Raw genomic sequence first — 6,515 nt, forward strand, 5'->3', positions numbered from 1 at the left:
CCATTGATCTTCCTGTCTATTTTGGTGCCAATACCATGCTGTTTTTGTTACTATTGCTTTGTAGAATAGTTGAAATTCTGGTATTGCGATACCCCTTTTTTCAATCATCCTGCTAAGGATTGCTTTAGATATTCTGGGCTTCTTATTCTTCCAGATGAATTTCATGATTGCTTGCTCTATTTCTGTAAGGTACATCATTGGGATTTTAATTGGAATTGCATTGAATCTGTATAGCACTTTTGGTAGTATGGCTATTTTAGCAATATTAATTCTGCCTATCCAAGAACATGGGAGAACTTTCCATCTTCTAAGATCTTCTTTGATTTCTTTCTTCAATGTTTTGTAGTTTTCATTTTAGAGATCTTTTACCTCTCTGGTTAGATTGATTCCCAAGTATTTTATTTTTTTTTGAGGCTATTGCAAATGGGATTGTTTTCCTCATTTCCCTTTCAGCTGTTTCATTGCTTGCGTATAAAAGTGCTTTAGATTTATGCGTATTGATCATATAGTCTGCTATTTTGCTGAAATCATTGATGAGGTCTAGAAGTTTTCTGGAGGAGGTTTTTAAATCCTCTAAATATAGAATCATGTCATCCACAAATAGTGACAGCTTAAGTTCCTCTTTTCCTATTCGTATCCGTTTAATTTCTTTGGTCTACCTAATTGCTCTGCTTGGAGTTTCAAGGACAATGTTGAAAGAATTGGTGAAAGAGGACATCCCTGTCTTGTTCCCATTTTTAAAGGGAATGGTTTCAGTTTTTCTCCATTAAGAATGCTGTTGGCCATGGACTTAGCATGAATAGCCTTTACAATGTTGAGGTATGTTCCTACTATCCCAATTTTTTCTAGTGTTTTGAGCATGAAGGGGTGTTGTATTTTGTTGAATGCTTTTTCTGCGTCAATTGAAATAACCATATGATTCTTATCACTAAGTCTATTGACATGATGAATTATGTTTATTGATTTATGAATTTTGAACCATCCTTGCATTTCAGGGATGAACCCCACTTGATCATGGTGCACAATTTTCTTAATATGTTTTTGGATATGGTTTACCAATATTTTGTTAAGGATCTTTGCATCTATATTCATCAAGGATATTGGTCTAAAATTTTCTTTCCTTGATGTTTCTTTTCCTGGTTTGGGTATGAGGGTGATATTAGCTTCATAGAATAAGTTCGGTAGGTTAACCTCCTTTTCTATTTCCTGGAATAATTTGAGAAGTATTGGGATCTTCTTTGAAGATCTTGTAGAACTCGGCTGAGAATTCATTTGGTCCTGGGCTTTTCTCGGATGGTAGATTTTTAATGACTTCTTCTATTTCATTGCTTGATATTGATCTGTTTAAATTGTGTATGTCCTCCTGGTTCAGTTTGGGAGGAGCATATGCCTCTAGAAATTTGTCAATGTCTTTGGTAGTTTCTATTATGTTGGAATTCAGGTTTTCAATGTAGCTTCTCATTATGTTCTGTATCTCAGTGGTGTCTGTCATGATATTTCCTTTTGCATCACGTATTTTAGTAATTTGAGTCTTCTCTCTCCTTCTCTTTGCTAGTGTGGCTAAGGATTTGTCTATTTTGTTTACTTTTTCAAAGGATCAACTTTTTGTTTTGTCAATTTAAAATTTAAAAATTTAAGTTTTTATTTCTTTACTTTTCTTGCTCTCTTTTCCTATTGTTTACCTGTTCCCTCAGAGTCTCTTTTTTGCATGCTAACATCCGATTTCTTTTGATTACACTCTCACACTTTCTATTTTCTAGAACTTTTGTATACTCTTTTCTTATCCCATAAACAGCCACATTCTACATCCCTCTCCATCCTCTTTTTCCTCCATTAGAAACTGAAGACCTTATTGCAAACCTGTTTGTTTTACTGAAGATAATATTTGAACCCATTTTTTTTAGTATGACAATTTTGTTATTGTCCCCATAAGGGCTATTTGGTCTAGGATTACATAGTGTCTGATTTGGGCACTGCTAATATTGATCTACCCATAAAGAAAGGGTTTTGGAAATCTACAGGGCCACTCTAAGCCTATAGGGGGAAATCTGCAATACCCCAGATCTGCTATGCTAGAGGGGAAGATACATGAACAACATGAAAAAACAAGTGAAGAAAATGATCCAAACAAATCCAGACTCTATATTAATAGAATCCAATGACAATATGTTAGAATAAATGTCAGAAAAGGACTTCAGATTATACATGATTAAGATGATTCATGAAGCAAAGGATGAGATAAGAGAGCAAATGCAGGCAATGAATGATAATACCAATAAGCCGAAAGAGCACCTGCCCGGAAGCAAAAGATCATTTCAAAAAAGAGATAGAGATTCTCAAATAAAACCAAATGGAAATCCTTGAAATGAAGAGACAGTAAACCAAAGAAAAAACTCAATGGAAAGCATCACTAAAAGATTAGACCACTTGGAAGACAGAACCTCAGACAATGAAGATAAAATAATTAATCTTGAAAATAAAGTTGCCCAAACAGAGTAGATGGTAAGAAATCATGAACAGAACCTCCAAGAATTATGGGACATCATGAAAAGACCAAATTTAAGAATTATTGGGATTGAGGAAGTCACAGAGATACAAACCAAAGCAATGAACAACCTATTCAAAGAAATAATATCAGAAAATTTCCCAAACCTGAAGAATGAAATGGAAAATCAAATACAAGAGGCTTACAGTACACCAAATGCACAGAATCCCAACAGATCTACACCAAGGCACATTATAATGAAAATGCCTAACATTCAAAATAAAGATAGAATTTTGAAGGCCACGAGAGAAAAGCATGAGATTACATATAGGGGGAGACCAATATGGATAGCAGCCGACTTCTCCACCCAGACTCGAAAGGCTAGAAGGGCCTGGACCAACATATTTCAATCTCTGTAAGAACATGGTTGCCAACCAAGAATCCTATGCCCAGCAAAACTAACCTTCAGATTTGAAGATGAAATAAAATCCTTCCATGATAAACAAAATTTAAAAAAAATTTACAAATAGAAAGCCTGTGCTACAGAATGTTCTCAACAAAATATTCCATGAGGAGGAAATGAAAAACAACAATGTAAGTCAGCAAAGGGAGGAACTACCTTAGAGAAAAACCACTCAAAGGAGAAACCAAGCCAACTTAAAAACCAAAAATGAGTCAAATGACTGGGAATACAAATCATATCTCAATAATAACCCTGAACATTAATGGCCTAAACTCATCAATCAAAAGACATAGACTGGCAGAATGGATTAAAAAGAAAGACCCAACAATATGCTGCCTGCAAGAGACTCATCTCATAGAAAAAGACATCCACAGACTAAACGTGAAAGGATGGGAGAAAACCTACCACGCACATGGACTCAGTAAAATAGCGGGGGTTCCATCCTTATATAAGACAATGTGGACTTCAAGCCAAGGTTAGTCAGAAGGGATAAAGAAGGACATTTCATACTGCTTAAGGGAACCATAAATCAGGAAGACATAGCGATAGTAAATATTTATGTCCCAAACAATGGTGCATCCCTGTACATCAAACAAATCCTTCTCAATTTCAGGAATCACATAGACCACAACACAATAATTCTGGGTGACTTTAATGCACCGCTGTCACCACTAGATAAATCTTCCAAAGAAAATCCAACCAAAGAAACCATAGAACTCCATAACACAATCAATAACCTAGACTTAATAAACATATATAGAATATTCCATCCATCAACATGCAGATTCACTTTCTTCTCAGCAGTGCATGGATTCTTCTCGAAATGGACCATATGTTATGCCACAAATCATCCCTTAGGAAATGCAAAAAAATAGAGATACTGCCTTGTGTTCTATCAGATCATAATTGACTAAGAGTAGAAATCAATGACAAAATAAAAAAGAGAAATTACTCCAACACCTGGAGACTAAATAATATGCTATTGAATGAAACATGGAAAACAAAAAACATCAGGGAGGAGATTAAAAAATTCTTAGAGGTCAATGGGAACGACGATACAATATATCCAAATCTCTGGGATACTATGAAAGTGGTATTAAGAGGAAAATTCATTGCATTGAGCGCATTCTAGAAAAGAATAAAAAGTCAACAACTAAATGACCTAACATTACAGCTCAAAGCCCTAGAAAAAGAAGAACAAAATAACAGTAAAAGTAGTAGAAGACAGGAAATAATTAAAATCAGAACTGAAATCAATGAAATTGAAACAGAATTTTTATGGAAATTAAATCCAGTATATTAAAGCTACTTTGCCTTAATTCTTTTAAAACATGGTATAACAGAATTTAGAGTTCTTTCAAAATTACTTAAAGGATGAATGAAATAGGTATTTTCTCCATATCTTTCTCTCTCACTGAGCAAACCAACAAGTAGTGAAGTGTCCCTCTCTGTGAATCTGCAAAAATGGGCTCACAATTGCATAACCAATGGTGAGAAATTCATGAAGACCATTTGTAATGGAATCTGTCCCTAATGAGAAAGTTAAATATAAAAAAGTAAAACAATCTGTCCAATAGAAGAAGAGAAAACAGAGCATCAGAAGGAGAATACTTTGAGCAGCCTTCATCTCAGGGGGAATTCTGTAGAGGAGCTTGGAGGTCTGCAGGTAGAGGACATCCTGGTGGTGCTTGTGGAGGAGGAACACCATGTAGCCACTGGTCCAGCCCATGACACCCTGGAGCACAGTATCACGAAGGACCATGAGAACAATAAAAATCCATCTGATTATCCTGTTTTCTGATTCAAAATAACAGTAGTCATTGTTTTTACTGATATTTGAGGTTTTCAGGCTGTTGACATGTTTGATGTAAAATGGTAAGTTCATGCTTATCAAGGAATTGAGAATTCAGAAGAAGAACAACAAGGGAAGGATGTGCCATGCAGACCTGGGCTGCAGCCTCCCCCACCTGGAGGTTCTGGGACTGATGGTGATGGCCTGGACCACCGTGAGGAGACTGTTGGTGCAGATGGACAGGCCCCATGCCACCCTATTGAGGTAAATCAAAATGTTACAGCCTACATCATCCATGAGGTTTATTAACACAAATCTGGATATCATCATTATCATTACTTTTGTAAGAAGTGTTATGATATTTGTAAAAGCCAAATGGATGAGAATAAGTTCTACAGATTTCACAGCGCTTCTAAACAAGCATATATATTTCATAAGGACAAAGATGTTCCCCACAATGCCAAGTCCTGTTGCAAACATGAAGATTGTTCCCTTGGTAAGATTCAAAACCATTGCTTACTTCATAGGTAGAAAAATGTGGATACAGCAACACCTTTCTGAAGGAAGCAACAGTGATGATGATATATATCTGCAAAATATTTCATATCAGCAATTTTGTAGAATGTAAAAATAGTCAGGGTTTGTGTAATGGTGTTGATTTTTGTCCCAAGACATATTACTGTTCTCCTGACACTCTTTGTAGGTCATTCCATGTCATCTCAGATATTCAAAAATCTAAACTTTCAACCCAGAATGTTTTTAAAAACTTCATATTAACATAGTCAATCTACTCATTAAATTCATAATATCCTTCCTGTGTTCAACCTGTAAGCAGTTGCACAAAAAACCCCAATTCCCTAAGCAAGAATTTCTCTCTCTTATTTCATTCTATCATATTCTCAGTTATTTAATTCCAAGAGCCAGGAGCTGATATTTGACCTGACTGCCTTCCCCAAACCCTATACACAGAAAATTTTAAAGTGTTGCTTCAATGTCTTCAAAATTTTGTAAATTCAGCTAGTTACAAAATCCATATCATCTTTCATTTTGTTTTATATTCCTTCCTAACTCTCACTTTGGTTCATCTAAGAAACTCCCATTATACTTTTACATTTGCAAGTTTTATATCTTTATATTTCTAAACTTTTGAACACCAAAATGACTTTGTGATTTCACTCCTTACAAATAATCAGTTGTATTTTTAAATCTTCAATAGAAAATCAAGCTGTATAACCTTGCAGATAGAATACCAGCAGTTAGAGATGATCAGGCAAAGGCTTCCAGGAACCAGTCTTTTCTCTGAGAAAATCAAATAACCAGGAGATGCAGCAAAGTAGGGTCCCTAGAAGAAACAAGGAATGCTCCTTTTTGAGGTTCTCTTTCAGTGTTAGGTAGGTGTGTAATGCCCCATCTGGACCCACACCTAACAGGTTAGACCAGTGAGCACGTCCATCCTATGCCCAGTTCTTTCAAAAAACTCAAGAAAAATTTATTGCTCCCCTGCTGCAAAGTACTGGGCTTAGTTAAAAGTGAAACCTCAAACTACAGTAACAGACTGAAAAATCAGCAGGGATCCTCACAAGAGGAACTGATTTGAAGCAAGTGTTGTTTTTCATTGAACCTGCAACAAGAGGCATGTAGTGAAGCTGACTTGCACACACAGAGTTCACTACAGCAGCAGAAGGGACACTTCCAAACAGGCAATGCTGTGCACTTCAGGTCACACTAATGTAATGCAGGAGCTAAAATGGTGTCTAGAGAAACTGGTATCCAAA

General features: G+C 35.9%; 1 pseudogene; it reads right to left on the reverse strand.

Annotated features, from left to right (window-relative positions):
• Nucleotides 1-4,359: 4,359 nt before the first annotated feature.
• On the reverse strand, nucleotides 4,360-5,253 carry LOC124989481 (putative vomeronasal receptor-like protein 4; annotated as a pseudogene).
• Between the last annotated feature and the right edge of the window lie 1,262 nt (nucleotides 5,254-6,515).

This window comes from Sciurus carolinensis, chromosome 7 (assembly GCF_902686445.1).
Source record: "Sciurus carolinensis chromosome 7, mSciCar1.2, whole genome shotgun sequence".
Taxonomy (NCBI): domain Eukaryota; kingdom Metazoa; phylum Chordata; class Mammalia; order Rodentia; family Sciuridae; genus Sciurus; species Sciurus carolinensis.